This window comes from Microcebus murinus, chromosome 17 (genome assembly GCF_040939455.1).
Source record: "Microcebus murinus isolate Inina chromosome 17, M.murinus_Inina_mat1.0, whole genome shotgun sequence".
NCBI classification, from domain to species: Eukaryota; Metazoa; Chordata; class Mammalia; order Primates; family Cheirogaleidae; genus Microcebus; species Microcebus murinus.
In genome coordinates, this window is record NC_134120.1 from 27,507,855 (window position 1) to 27,524,340 (window position 16,486).

Here is a 16,486-nt window from a genome sequence, read left to right on the forward strand (position 1 = left end):
GTAATAGATCTCACAAAGGTAGCAAGGAATAGGACACTTGTTGAATATTGTCTTTAATTATATTGGTGGTGGGTAGAGAAATAATAGCCTCCTTCTCACAACCTGTATTCTACATAAAATAATTTGAATATTATTTTTTAAGTATGAAGACTCATTGTGGATTTCAAATGGAGTAGTAATTTAATGAGATTTATATTTTAGGAAGATCATTCTGGAAGCTGCACAGAGGATAAATTAAAGGAAGGGATTGACTGAGGACAAAAAAAGATAGGAATAATTGAAGTAATCAGGAGAAAAGTTATTAGAGCCAGAATTAAGAAAATAGCACTGAGAGTGGAGAGAGGGTAGCGGGTTCTATGGATTTTACATAAGTAGATGAATTGACAGCGATTATACCATTTGGAGATGGGTGATCAGTATTTCCACTATGTTGTTCATGTGTGACACAGAAAATAAAATAAGAATTGCAGAATGGAAAAGCAAGATAATTACAAGTTCATCTTTCCCTATCATCGAATTCCTTCGTGTGCCTACAATATCACTTTCCAGCTTGATAATGGTGTTCCCCATTACATTCTATATTTTATGGAGAATTCTTTAAAATCAGGGTGGAAGTGGTTAATTCAAATTACATTAACTAGCAGAAACATCTGTATTACTAGGATAAGAGGAATAGCTACACCATGATATACCATGACCAGGCTCTAAAAAAAAAAAAAAAAAGAACATTCTGGATGCTTGACAATATCTATTATGTCTGTGAAAGACAGAAAGACAGAAATACTTTTGTGTATTATCTACACAGTTTTTATCTATATCATCACCTTGTCTACATAGAAGATTTGTTAGAGTTCATTTTTCAATAGCAAGGTGAGGGAAGACTTCCAAACTTAGTGAATTAAAATAAGCTTAGGAATTCCTTCATTAATTCCTTCATTTTATTCATCTATTTGTTCATTTAGCAAATATTTTGAGTGAGGATATAGATGTATTTCTCTCATCATAGAAGGGGCAGAGATAGATAAAGTAAATGAAAAGAAACAGTTCTTGTACTTAAGATGCTCAAGGGTGAGAAGTAGAAACTAATGGGAGAATAACGTGATATAATTAGAGCACAATATGTGAGTGTACATACTTGTGGTACCAAAGAATGCTAAAGGCAATCAATACCATTAGAGTGGATATGGGCTCAACATCATGGAAGTGTCTGGATCATGTTTAGGTCAGGTGTTGGCAAATTGCAAAATTGTGGTGAGTGAAGATAGATGGTAGGCTATGGCAGGCTGTGGCTAAGTTATGCATCTTTGTCTCTCTAGTTCTGCTGTACCAATGTCTCCCTTTGTGCCTATGGGACTCAGGGTTCACATGTTGCTTCTGACTATCCATGGTACCCTCTCCTGCTTTCAGATAGTGCTCTCATCTCTGAGTCTTGCCTTTACTCCTTATCCCTGGATATCTTATTGAGAGAGGTGCATGTGATTTCCTAAAGTATTTTATGAAGCAATTTCCCTTCTCCATTAAGGGGTAAACTTGCAATCATCAAAAGGCAAGTAGAGTTATGCTAGTGAAAGTGAAATACCTCTCCCTTTACCAGAAATCTCAGCCTGTTTCAGAGAAGACTATTTGGAGAGACTTGGGGGAATGCAAGAGTGACAAACAGTCTGATCTTAATCTCATAACCCTGCTGGAATATATCTAGGTTTTAGTTAAAAATGCCTGGAAGAAAGTGCAGTGCTTTTCAGAAAACACATACGTAGCAACAGAGCACTGCAAAACCCTAACTTTGAGAAGGAATTCTAGGCACAGGCTCTCTTAGGCTCTCCAGACCATGCCACATGGACAGTGATTTGAGTCTGTGCTTGCATGAAAATGAGTTACCTTCAGGAAACAATGGGGGGAATTTTCCCAATGACTATGTGTAGCCAATATCCTTGGAGAACAGATTTTCGACAATCTTCTAGAATTTATTTTGGCACTGATCATCTTTGGATTTGCCTGGGGCCTGTACTTTGGATATCTCTGCTCTAGGAACTTTTCATCTAAGTTACAATGGAAGAAAAACAAAAACAAAAACAAAAATAAAAATAATTTACTTCTATTTTCCCCATTGGCTGATCAAATAGGCACGTAATAAATATTTTATTGAGCCAAGCAATAAATACATACATAAGATATTTAATCTATAAAAATTCAAGGTAATTTAACTAATGCTCTTCTTTTTTCTTTTTAATAGAAAACAGGTTACTTTCATGTTCTATCTTTCTGCTTCTCCAATTATCACTGCCCTCTCTGAGTGGACATGTGGCCTTCCACAAAGGATATGTGCTGTAGGTTGCCTGCTGTTTTCCCTCTTGTGTACTATTGAATGTATATATTTTAGGATATTATGCCCTTTGATCCATTGCTTAATAGCAGACAGTAATAAAGTATCATCATCATCATCATCAGAAATTATAGTGAACACTTTGAGCCAGTATTAGGTTGCATGTCATTAGCTGTGAACATTCTGTTAGTATCTTAATTGGGAATCACTTAATTAAACTAACAAGGTCAATGGCAATTCCTTTTTCTTAAGCTCCAGAGCACATTCACAACCATGGAATTTTTTTATCCTTCAAATTAAATGACTCTGCTTTTAAACATTCATTAACTCCAACCCTAATACTCCTTTCCCCAAACTGGCCTGGGGTATAGATTGAAGCGCATACACACACACACACACACACACACTGGGAGGGTTGCTTGGGAAAGAGCTCCTCCTTTTTTACTTTCAGTGAACTGCTAGAGAGTTGAACAGGTTCAGTGATAAATCATGCAGTGTTTTGGTTTATTCTTCACTGCAAATTCCCAAAAACATTTTTGACAACCATTTAATTTGCAGTAGGAAATTTATGTACTAACTCCACACTTCAAGCAGTTTATTCTTGAAAATGAAGTAGTGACAATAGACACAATAGTATGATTTCAATAAATAACAAAAATCTACAACAACCATTGTCATATTAGGATATAACTTCACTCTCTTCAGAAACAGATAAGATTTTAAGAGGAAAAATGCCTTCCAAAGTGACAAGCAAAATGTAAAATTGAGATAAACAGCTCAGGAGAGTGAGTTCCCAGCTCTGCATGGTCTGATTTGGGAGCTTGTTTCATTTGCTTTTTTGAAGATTCCATATCTTCCTGGTTCTGAGCTAGAGTATACTCTTAAAGGCTGATACACAAGCAATAGAGTAGACTCTGCCCAATAATTTTGTCTGGCTCCTCCTATTCATGAAACACTGGAATTCGGTTTAGTTTAGCTATGTAAATTGGGAAAGAATAAAAGTTTACCATTGTGACTTTATGTCTTTTCTCACTTCACATCCTATGATGCTATCAGAGGAATCCCACTCCATCCTTTGGAAAGACTTTAATGGGATGAGAGGCAAACTGGATACTTATTTTTCAGTGACATACTTGTGTGACAGTGAGAATAAATCTATCAGTAGATATTTCCTAAGCATGTACCATATATAAGACACTAGATTAGTCATGAAGAAGTTTCAAACACTGGTGAAGCATCTATTAGACTTCAGTAGACTTACAACTTAGTGAAGGAATAAATAATAATTTGAAATACATAATAATTTGGAATAAATAATAATTTGATCATTATTTTATCAAATAATAATTTGATAATATTTAATAATAATAATTTGAAATATGAAGAAATGTTAAATTTCTAAATAATACAGTGTCCCTAGAAACATCTCAACTAAGATGAATAAAGTAGGATTACCAAGTGAGGGATTTGCTCACAGAGTGGTCCACAAACAAAGAAAAGAGGATAATCAGTTTGAACTGGAAGACAGAAGGAGCTGTTTTTAGTAAAGAAGGAATTTGGACTTGGCCTACAAGGAGGTAGGTTTAGAAGACAGAAGGAGAATGAGTATAGACTTGATGATATGTGGTGTGGTCTGAATCTCTGCATACTCCAAAATTCAACTCCTGACCCCCAAAGTGATAATATTAGGAGATAAGGTCTTTGGGGAGGTGATTAGATCATGAGGGTGGAGCCCTCATGAATAGGATTAGTGCCCTGTAAAAGAGACCCCAGAGAGATTCCTCACTTTTTCCATCATGGGAGGACACAGAGAAGTGGGTCCTTATCAGATACCACATCTGCTGGCACCTTGATCTTGGACTTCCCAGCCTGCAGTACCACGAGAAATTAATTTCTGTTGTTTATAAGCTACCCAGTCTACAGTATTTTTGTTATAGCAACCCTAATGGACTAATACAATATGGAAGTTAAAAAATGTAGAGAATCATTCTGGAAGACACTGAATTTAGCATTTTGTAGAGAGAAAATGTTTGTGCTGATACTGCTGAAAGTTCAGTTGGGTAAGTACAAAGGTAATTGTGAAGGAATTTAGTGTCAGAGTGTTTTTTTAAAACCTTATTTCACATAGATTGAAATTTATTTGATTTGTGTTGCCTTTCTTACAGGGAAGTCATGTAACTTCCCTGTAATTTCCACATAACTTCTCCCTTCCTTCCTTCCTTCCTTCCTTCCTTCCTTCCTTCCTTCCTTCCTTCCTTCCTTCCTTCCTTCCTTCCTTCCTTCCCTCCCTCCTTCTCTCTCTCTTTCTCTCTCTCTCTCTCTTTCTCTATCTCTCTCTCTCAACAGAGACTTGCTCTATTGCACTGGCCAGAGTGCCATGGCATGATCATACTTCACTGCAGCCTCCAACTCTTGGGCTTAAGCAATCAACTCGCTTTACCCTCCTGAGTAGTTAGGACGACAGACATGTGCCACCACACCCACCTATTTTTTTTTTTCCTTTTTGTAGAGATAGGTCTCACTATTTTGCTGAAGTTGGTCTCAAACTCCAAGGCTCAAGTGATCCTCCTGCCTTGGCCTCCCAAAATGGTGGGATTATAGGTGTAGCTACTGCACCTGGCCCAATGATTTTAAATGTAATTTTAAAGAAACCAAAATTCATTTGTTTATATATTCTTGAATTTACTCCAAATTTAGGCAGTGTTCTGGTCATTGAGGATCTAACACTAGACCAAACAGAGGAGGATAAGCATGCTGTCATGAAATATATATTCTGGTTGGAGGAAACAAACAATAAAATAAACCAGTAAAATGCATCAATCTTAGATTTTAAGTATGAAGGAAAAAGACAAATATAGGGAGAGAAAATATGAAGTGTTGGGTGCATTGAAATGTTTGTTTGAGGGCCTTACAAAGGAAAGGGACTTCTGAACAAAAGACCTACAGGAAGTAAGGGAGTCATCCCTGCGGATATCTGGGGGCAGGGAGAGCCAGTACAGGCCCTGAAGAAGGAACAGTCCACTGAGGCTGGAACAGCATGAGCAAAGAGGAGAGTGGTAAAGATGAGGTCAAAGAGGAATACAAATCAGCTCATGGAGGGGACTGTAGCCCTCCTAAGACATAGGCTTTTACTCAGAATGAAATGTGAAGCCACTGAAGGACCTTGGGTAAAAGTTTGATGAGATCTAACTCATAATGGGCTATGCATGAATATAGCTGTTGGATACATTACAGACAAAGGAGGTTTAAAATTGAAACTGATGACCTAGAAAGGTGCAGAAGTTGAACAAATTATTCAGGCATGTAAATACATCTAAGAGTCTAGCAACAGATATATATTAATATGTATTACAATTAGTTGATATTGATACTTTTTAAAAATTTGTATGTAATGACCACTTTTTAAAATCTAATTGGTGCAGTTTGCTGAAAGAGTCTGGGATCTTCAAACCTATGGAGGTTATGTCAGTAAAATAATATACCTTTATGAAAATACTTTTTGGTCTTAGTTCTAGTTCAGCATTTCTATGTGATCTAAAGGAATAAGTTTAGGATTCTGAGTGAGCAGACATGGATTTTAAAGCCAAGTTAATAACTAACAAGCTCTATAGTTGTAGGTAAACCAGTTAATTTATACAGAGCTCAGCTGACAATCCCTGCCCTGACTTTCTCCTGTTGTTCCTAGTTTGGCCCTGGAAGCAGGGTAAATATCTAGTAGTGGGATTGCTGGATCAAAAGGTAGGTCTACTTTTAATTCTTTAAGATACCTCTATACTACCTTTCACGAAGAACACACATAACTGTGACTCAAACTGTACAAAAGCAAACTATGTAACCAAAACCTGTTACTCCCATAATATTCTGAGATTCAAAAAAAATGCAATCAGGGAACTCCCTCAAGTGGGATTCTCCAGTACTCTTCACTCAAAAGGTTCTTACCTTTTGTTCTTTAATCTCATGTGCTTCTTTAACTGCTGCTCTATTCTAGAGTCAGCTCCAGTGCCCTTATCTTACACAACTTGTGTGCAAAGTATTGTTGTAGCTGCCTGTCTTCACTCCTTACCTTTCTCCCTGGACACAATTCTTCCTCTCATGATTCAGGGTCTCTCTTCCTTGGCATATTCCCACTTGGGCTGACTGTCATAAGAAGGATGGATCTGTATAATTGTGTACATGGCTAACATTCTAAACTCACAAATCCACACACCTATGGTGAATTTTCAAAGTACACTATTAATTTTTGCTTCTTCAGGCCCTCTATTGGTGATGGTCATCTTGGCTAACATTATTGGTTCATAGTTGATAAACATAGGTGGTCAATGGAAATCTAGCTGTTTCTTGTCAGTGGACATTCAATATGCACTAGGGAAGTGGTCCTCAACCTTTTTGGCACCAGGGACCATTTTCATGGAAGACGATTTTTCCACAGCCCGGGATCGGGGGATGGTTTCCAGATGAGTCAAGCATATTACATTTATTGTGAACTTTATTTCTATTATTATTACATTGTAATATATAATGAAATAATCATACAACTCATCGTAGGTTGGAGACCCCTGCACTAGGGAACCTATTCTAGATAATTTATCATTGACTGGGACATTTGGAATCTGAGCAATGAAATTATAATCCTCACTATAATCCTTGCATCATGATCACCTATGGTCCTCACCATAGGTATTACAGTTAATGAATATTGAGCACTTGCTGTGTACCAGGGTTGCAGCCAAGAATAAATAGTACATGGGTCATCTCATTGAATCTTCATGACCATTCTAAGAAGCAGCTATCTTAAATAGCAGTTATTATGAACCCTATTATTTTAGATGATGGAACTGAAGCAGAGAAAGGGCAGGTTACTTACTCAATGTCAGTTAATTGTAGGTGATGAAGCTGAATTTCAAATCCATAACATCTGGCTCTGGAGATCTTCAAGAATGTCTACAGCTATTCATTTTGGCTTATATAGTAAAATCGAGGTTAAGGTTTTTCTGTGATAGCAAAAATATGAATATTTTCCTTAACTAGTTTAAAAAATGAGTGAGAGTGGTGATATTTCTGGAATATTTGAGCATATGAAAAAGGGGAATGACAACATATGTGTATATAAATACATAATGCACACATACCAAATTATGAGTGTAATAAAGCAAATTCATCCAACACACTTCAGTACCTTTCAAATCTTGCATAAAAAATGTAAAGGCAGTGTTATTGATTTGTGTCCTAGTAGAATTTGAAACAAATCATGCTGAATAACACATACCACGTAGCATTTACAGATGAGCAAAGGCATTGACCAACTGTCCAAGTACACAGAGAGCAGAGGAAATGATGTGAGTTTATTTGGAGATGCCTATCATCAAGCTCACATTTCAGGCCATCGTAAAGCTGCAGAATACATTACAAACAGATTTGTTATAATTTAATAGTGTTTTTTCCCTCTTGGAACAAGAGAACATAAATGTGAGCAATAACATTTTAGGATATGTAATACTTCAGTATGTGCTTTCTTTGGCATTTTGATGAATAAAAGAAAAGATGAGAACAAAATTTTTCAGCCAGGCAAATGGATCTGGATTATTAGAATATAAAAGTTGATCATACAAGCCCATTAAACACAGTAAAGGCAAGATATAATAGCAGGAATACTAACGCTAGGAAACGTCCTCACAGGGCACTGAAAAGAGGGCCAGACAGCAACCAAGAGGCTCAATGGTGCTTTCACTGAACAGCTATAATTTACATAATTTCCCTGTGTCTCAATTTCTTCATCTGAAAAATTAGTAATTTAGACTGTAGAAATAATCTCCAGAATCCTTTCTGGTCCTACCATTATGTTATTTAGATTTGGATTGGAAAAGAGAATTGCCTTAAGATAAAAATTTACCTATGAAAATAATTTCCAGTAATATCTAATATGTTGTTTAATGTGGTCTGTGGACTGTAGGACTGTTTTCATTTAAAAAAGCACTTGTTTCGGCCAGGCATGGGAGCTTGTGCCTATAATCCCAGCTACTTGGGAGGCTGAGATGGAAGGATCACTTGAAGGTAGGAGTTTGAGACCAGCCTGGACAACATAGAAAGATTCCATCTCTTAAAAATAAAATGTTCGTTGTAGTATAGTGAGTGGAGAGCCCCCATTAGTCAACCCTCTTTCTTAGATAGGAATTGAGTCTTAATATTCATTTGACCTACAGAAAGCTTAGCACATAGCTTTCTTCACTGTAGCATATACAGTTCTAATAATTTTTTATTTCATGAATACTTTCCTAGGGCTATTTACTCTATATATCAATCCTCTTGAACAGTACTTGGCATAAAGTTGGATTAATTAAATCAAAGAGAGGAGCAGAAGATAAAATATTTTCAAGTTGTAATTATAAAGATAATAGTTAGCATTTATTGAATATTTACCATTGTACATAAAATACTTTCTATATATTTTTACATGAAATATCTAACTTAATCATCCTACCAATCCTATAATGCAGGTACCCCTTATCTACTGTTAGCATGCCTATATTGCTGCTGAAGAAACAAGGCTTTGAGATGTGGCAGAATGAGTATTCATGCCCAAATGTGTCTGATAACAAAGGCTCTGGTTCTGACTTTGAGTCAGAAAACCTGGATTCAAGGCTACCATCTGGCCCTTAATATTTCTGTGATTTTTAGGAAGTTACTTATATCTCTCAGCTTTAGTTTATTCACTTATAAAAAGGGGATAATACTATATTACAAAGTTTCTTCTAATGATTAAGATTATATGAATAGCAGACCTCCATTATGTCTTTGATAATAGCTACAGAAGGCTTTCCTATGGGATGGTCCTCTGCAGGCAGTCAAAGGAAGGGGATTTGCATAATAACAAGAGCAGGACATGTGAGTAACAAGGAAAAAACATTCTCAATGGTGTCAGCTTAGAACTCAACTATTCCATCTTCAATACCTTCAAGTTGTTTTGATGACCTTGTATTCTTTGAAAGATGGGAAAACAAATACCCTTTCTTAATATGTGTCTGTTCTGCAGAGGAAGATCTAAAAGAAGTGAGCATTTGTTAGCCTTCCTGGTTTCATAAGCTATAGGATGACCATTGGGCTACTATATAACTAATGGAGCTATAGCTGTGACACAAAGCCATTCTTCTTCTTATTATTATTTGTACTTTAATTTTAAAAAGAAGAAAGTCTACCTTTTGGGGTTGGGAGATTTAGTGAGCCTTGAGCACTTTTATGACCCATCATTTTATGGGAATCAGTGCTTTTTTCTGCCGATCTCTTTGGTGTGCACTCTTGCCCTAATCTTAAATAAAAGCATCTGCTTAGAGTGAATCCACCCCAAACACAACCTTATGATGCAGTAGCTTTTGAATGAAAATTAAACAAAAGCAAATTAAGAGTTTTGTTTTCACCTATGCAGATAACACCTCAATTAGTTGCATTTGTGGCATGAATTTCCTTGGATAATTAGTCTTATGGACTTTTGCCAGGAGGCAAATTTCCTCTTTCTCTGCACTTTCTAGCAACAGCTGAAATATTAGACAAGCACTCTTACAACAAATTATATTAAGAAAATTAATTAGTAGGAAATAAAGTATTACTCTGATATCAAACATTAAGTGGTTAGACTGCATATAGACACTGACAACTACTTGGTCTATGTAACTCTTTTATCTAACCAGCTAATATGGCCCCTTTGTTCCATTGCTGGCTTGTCAAAATGATCTCCATTAAGTGGCTTTGCTTCTTTGTTCAGTCTTACTAAGTTTCTAGAGATTCCTTTGCATTTGCTGGCTCTGTTTCCTAATGGGTATATGAGTCTTTATAGTCACTGAGATACAAAGCTGATTTCTTTTTGAATGGTCTCATTAGCATACAATATACATAAATATTTTATAGCCACTCAGAAATCTTCCTGGATCAACTCCAGCTGGGCACCATATTTTCTCTTTGTCATAAGTGGCTCATAAGCAGAGATCTTTGTTTCTCCATTCCACAGACCAGGCAGTTCCTCTTCCTTTCTAACTTACACTTCAACTGAAGAAGACAATGCTGAAATACTTTCTGATGTCACTGATAGGAGGAGGAGGATTTCTTTCACAGCCTGATGCAATCAAATTTCTCTATGCCTATCCCTAGGCCTTTGGGAGTCTTGTGTTTTGCTTTGCATCACTGATCCGTGAACTTTCAGCTTACTTTCAGGTTTTTTTCCCTCCCTTGGACATACCCACAGATTCCATCCCCAGAAACTCATGTTTTTCATGTATATATTTTTTTTTTCATGTATATTGAAGGCTTTCAGATCCTCACTGAGTAAACAAATGACTGGAATAACTGTGAATATCTTTCAGGTGTTTATATTAGGTACATCTTTTAAATTTCAGAATTCTATTACTTATGTCATATAGGCTATCTTCTCATCCACTCAAACTTTGAAAGACTCTAAAAGTTTTCCATTTTGTTGGCAAGATACATGTTTTGCCAGGTCAAATTGTAGTATATATATGTATATATGTGTATGTTTATTGATACTTTTATATCATTGTAAAACAACTTTATTTCTTCTTTCAGATAATAATTTTTATTGGTAAAGAGTAAGTTTCATGTTAATTTTTCATCAAGTTTAGAAGCAATTCACTCCAATTGATTTTAAATTCTTACTTTTATATCATAATTAAGCAGATTTACCAAGGTATATCTGTCTTTATCAATAAAAAGTTATTGTTAAAGTAGAGAATAGTGAAACATAATTTTCTTCACTAAGACTGATTTTTTAAATCATTACTTATGTGGTCTAATGTTAAACTACATTTATAACAATAAAGAAATCAAGAAGCTAATGGAATGTTGAATTGAGCATTCAGTTATAGTGGAAAATAAAAAATTTATTTGACTATGTAAAAGTAGTATTTTGAAAATGTCTATGAACTAAATTAACAAAAAGGACATACAAAAAGGAGTCAAGAATTTTTTTTGTTTTATCTTTCTTTGCACTAATCATACCTTTGATTTTTACAAGTTTCTTTACCTTCCTCAATCTCAGTCTTCTTAACTATCCATTTGGAAGAATAGAAAATATCCTTGGGTGTTTGTCTGTTCTATAAAATAAAAGGGATTCAAGAGTGTGCTAAGCACTATGAGAGGCTGAGGCAGGCAGATAGTTTGAGCTCAGGAGTTCTAGAACAGCCTGAGCAAGAGCAAGACCCCATCTCTACTAAAAAAATAGAAAGAAATTAGCTGTACAACTAAAAAAATTATATATATATAATTTGTATTTTTATTTATATAATTTATATATAAATATATATATATCATATTATATATATTATATATATAAAAATTAGCCAGGCATGGTGGTGCATGGCTGTAGTCCCAACTACTTGGGAAGCTGATGCAGGAGGATCACTTGAGCCCAGGAGTTTGAGGCTGCAGTGAGCTTGGATGACACCATGGTACTCTAGCCTGGGCAACAGAGCCGGATTCTGTCTCAAGAAAAAAAAAAAAAGAGTGTGTTAAATGTGGAACATTCCTGAATAACCCCACATATAATGCTAGTAGCTTCCCAATGAGAAAACCAGGTTAATAATATCTAAGACTGCTGCCAACTTTAGTATTATGAAGTTGTCATTATCAAATTATATTGAGTCTTAATATATTTACAGAACTGGAATCAGTGCTGTGAGTAGCAGAGTTAGAAATGGAATACAACAAAAGAACGGCAAGATACATTCTCATTGAAAAGCTTATAGACAAGTTAGAGAAAATAAAACAGCCACGGAAAATAGCAAACATATTAAGACACCATTTTTAACATAATGTGAAATAAGTAAAAAAACTGAAATGATCAGTGTTTTGAGAAGTCCTTATATTTTTACACATCTTATATGTGGATTTATGACTTACACCTGTTGTCAGCAGAGACTGACATACACATATATAAGGTATAAGTATTTAATGTATATTACTTGGTACTCAGGAAAGTAAGATTACATATTGTGATAGATACTTGTTAATTACTTTAAGTGTTCAATTACTAAAAGGGCTCACTGGACTCAAATGCTTGATGCTCGCAAGACAACTTCAACATAGGCAAGATCAGTAGTAGGAGAGGCTTGCAGGGGATCTGTAAATCTCAAGAGGTGTTTATTTTTACTCCTGCCACGGGGTTATACAAGATGTGCTTTGTCTCCATGTCTTGAACCACCACAAGTGTATATGTGACAATGTCACATTTTTTCATTATGCCTCAAAATGACTTCTAAATATAAGTTTTATAGATTGATTTGTTCAATAATATTTAACATTCCTTATTCTTCTTTAGATTTTGCTTTTTCATCTTACTAGATTGCACCCTGAAGTAACTCTTTCAGAGATGTATTTATTTTGCCCAAGCATTAATGACAATGCCTATGATTTCTCCAGGATACTTTTCCTGTCTTATCTCCAGTAGTCTTCTGCATGTTGTTAGGGAAGCGTTTTCTGATCTTACTTCTCTGTAGAGCTAATGCATGCAATTTGCTGTCTGGTTTTCAGGAATTCCTCAAAATGTGTTGCTTTTTGATGGTACTCTATTTTTGTTTTTCACCACTACTATTTATTTATTTAAACTGTGGGGTTTTTTGTTTGTTTGTTTGTTTGTTTTGACATTTGATCAGATTTTAGATGGCTGGTGAAGTAAAAACATCAGCTTAGCCTGCTTCCTCGACTCAATTATTTTCATAACAAATCTGTGTTAAAGCTTTTAGAATTCCTATTATACAGATGAGAAAACTGAGACTCAGAAAATTTAAATAATTTGGGTAAAGAGACACATCAAGTCAATGTGGAATCTGAGTTTAGGTTCAAAGCCATTGATTTCTTTCACTTTAATGTAATGTAATGTCCTTTAAGATTAATATATGATCTAGATACTATTGCTTTGAGGTACTTGTTGGCACAGATTGGATTTTTTGAAGATCTCTTCTCTAGCTTTTCTCTAGCACTTTCTAAATAAATAAAAGTAACATTTATTGGAACTACTATACAAGAAGTCATGGGTTAACGAGAAAAACGTTCATTTTGAAGTATAGCAGATTTGTATTTTGATTGTGGTTTTCAGTTTCAATTATTACCTGTGCAACTGTGAACATGCAATAATTATTTTTAAATTTTTATATTTCACTATCTTTATTTGTAAAATGTATGTAGTAACATATATTTCACGGACTTACGTGATGATTGAGATGGATATGTAAGATCCTAGAAGTAGGTGGGGCATATGATAGACATTGACCAAAGGTTAGCATTTTTCTTGTCCCACATAGTATATTTAATTCTAACAACAATCCCTGAGTTGGGATATTGTTACGTTATTATTATAGGTGAGAACATATGGGCTCAGAAAGGTGAAGCATGACTTGCACTAAGTCGTGTATCTAATAAATGATAGAGCCAAATTTAGCATGGAAGGCTGTGGGACACTATATTTTTTGTTTTCTCCAGGGATTTTTCTAATTCACATTCTGAACTTGGTACCACATGAACACTCCCTTTGATCTAAGCAGTCCCTTCCTGTTGGAATCCCCCGAGTTTACTTCTTCTCTTTGGTGTTTCAGGCCACTGGATTTAATTAAAGAGAACTGAGTTTCTCTTTGTAGGAAAACCTTCAGGAAAGGGACTTATTTTTAATGATTTGGAAAATGAAGAATTAAACAAATCTGATCCTGTAGCTGAAATCATTAGCAAAGAGTTTGGGTGGTAGTTAGGACCGTGAATGGAATGGAATAAATGTTCCACAGCAGAGCAAAATCATTGCAAAGGAAAAAGATCCCTTTCTCTGTTTATGTAAATAAAAAGGCCTAGATTTAATAGGAAGTTGCCAAGATGGCTATATTTATCTCAACAATGTAAAAGTCAGCCTGGATTTGGTGCTTCTTAATTGACAATTGTACAGTTTGAAGAAGTTTTTGTTTCTTTGTGTTTTCATTTTGTTATCAAAATCAACTCTTACATGTATATCCAAACACATGCTAATACATATATTTCTGTTGTTGTTGTTGTTGTTGTAGTAACAGATAGGAACCTAGTTTGTATTCAGTTTTTACCCCAAACAGAAATTGCTGGAGGAGGAAACACTTTAACTCACTAAATGAAAGACTAAAATTTAACAAATTTTCTCTTGAGGACATTCACAGGCCATCCTACACCACCTCAAACTTCCCATAAGAGTATTAATACTGTTATTTAATCCTAACCAAAATCTTTTCAGAAAGAAAAAGGTAAGTTTTTCAGGTGTCACATACCCATGTCATAGATAAGTTTTCTAAGGCACAGAGATCTCATGTGCTTTGCCAATGTTTTCATAGCCACTTAGTATCAGTTTGGATTACTACGAAAGTGTTCCAACTTCTAATCTAACTCTCATTTGAATATATGTGAAATAGTTTTGCAAAAATGATTGTTTTTCTCCAAGACCATTCTATTAAAAAGATGAATCCCAAATACTAAAAAGAACCTCCTGGGAAGGTGACAGGTGAGGCATCCTATTTCCCAGAGTTTGTGCAATAATTCACCTAAGTGCCTTCCATAAAGAGAATTGGATGCCTTTTTATACCTTTTCGTGTATAACATGTGACAAAAAAATCATTAAGCTTTCATGAAAAAAAATGTGTGTGTGTGTGTGTGTGTGTGTGTGTGCATGTGTGTGTGTGGTAATATTTGAATAACGTGTCATGAAAAATTTTCTCTTTGGAAATCTAGGTCTTTCAAGATTGATGACATAGAAATACCCTTGCAAAGGCTCAGTTGATGTAAGTTTGGCTGATTAGTGACTGAACACATCCTGGTCATGGGGCTCAGGGGAAATCACAGGTGCAACATTAATTATAACTATACTGGGACAGATTTAGTGCTGGTACTTGGCTCAGGCGGTTACCTGCTTCATATGAACAAGCACAGTTAGACAGAAGAGCCTAGCAAGCATGATTTGACTAAACACATAATTCATGATAGCAGAAACTATTAGCTCTGGACAGAAACTCAGAGATTAGCTCCCACAAACACTTCATTTTACATAGGTCGAAACTAAGGCACAGAGAACAGAAGTAACTTATTCCAAGTCACTTAGTTGGTGAGGGATAGATTTGAAATTCAAATTTGTCTTCTAGTGCCAACCACCTTGATATACTTAACCATTTTAATTATTATTTTGCATTTGGAAATAAACACATGTATGCTTCAAAGAATCTCAAATTCAACTATTAACTTAGAGATGCTTTCTTCCACATATATATTAACATCAAAGACTTTTGATGGCCAAATGAACTAACTGAAAATGTAGTGATGGGTGCACTAAAAATTCGGATATCACCATTGTACAATTTATCCATGTAACCAAAAACCACTAGTATTCAAATCTATTGAAATGTAGAAATAAAAAAAATGTAGAAATAAAAAAAACCATATGCACAACATAGAAAGATTAGCCAGTAACACCCTTCATGACTTTGGACAGAAAAATATTGAAAATTTTAGGCCTTATTTTCCTCAAACGTAAAATAATAGGATTGAGTTATCTCCTCAAGGTGTATGAACATAAGTACCAGATGCAAATTTATATTAATATCAGCTAAGTACATTGAGGATGCTATAGAGTGAGGCAAAGTATCCTCTGTAAAACAAAAGCAGAAAATGTTTTATTATGGTCTCTTCTCTTTTTCCTCCCTCGTGTTAACCATGGTTGATTTTCCTTTACAGATTTGAAAAACCTACAACATTCATCAACATGATTATATATGCTGTGAGAACTCTGAAACCTGGTCTTCATTATTTCAGCTTGTAAAGATTCTGATTTGAACTGAGCAAGATAAATGAGACATAGAGTATCTAAAGTCTGACCTTCACATTCAGACTTTTTGTCTGACCTGTGTTTATCGCCACACACACACACACACACACACACACACGCACACACACACACACACCCCATTCACACATGGACCTATCACAGAGAAAGCACCAGCTTCAACACCATTATCAGCTATATAGTTAGAATGCAATTATTTGATAAAACAAAGTTACAAAAGATTAGCCAATAACCCTACAGAGCAAGACTTATTGAAAGTCTTGAAGTATTGAAGACTTATTGCCCATCTACATTATGCTATGGGTTTAAGCAATTAATAT

The 16,486-nt window shown here is 35.2% G+C and overlaps 1 long non-coding RNA gene across 1 annotated transcript in view; it reads left to right on the plus strand.

The window, feature by feature from the left end:
- LOC142861621 (uncharacterized) overlaps nt 1–16,260 on the plus strand; it is a 36,356-nt gene extending 20,096 nt beyond the window's left edge. The window contains exons 2-3 of the long non-coding RNA XR_012912845.1: nt 15,062–15,111; nt 16,058–16,260. This is a non-coding gene — a long non-coding RNA (uncharacterized LOC142861621). The remainder of the gene's footprint in view (nt 1–15,061; nt 15,112–16,057) is intronic.
- Nucleotides 16,261–16,486: the final 226 nt, after the last annotated feature.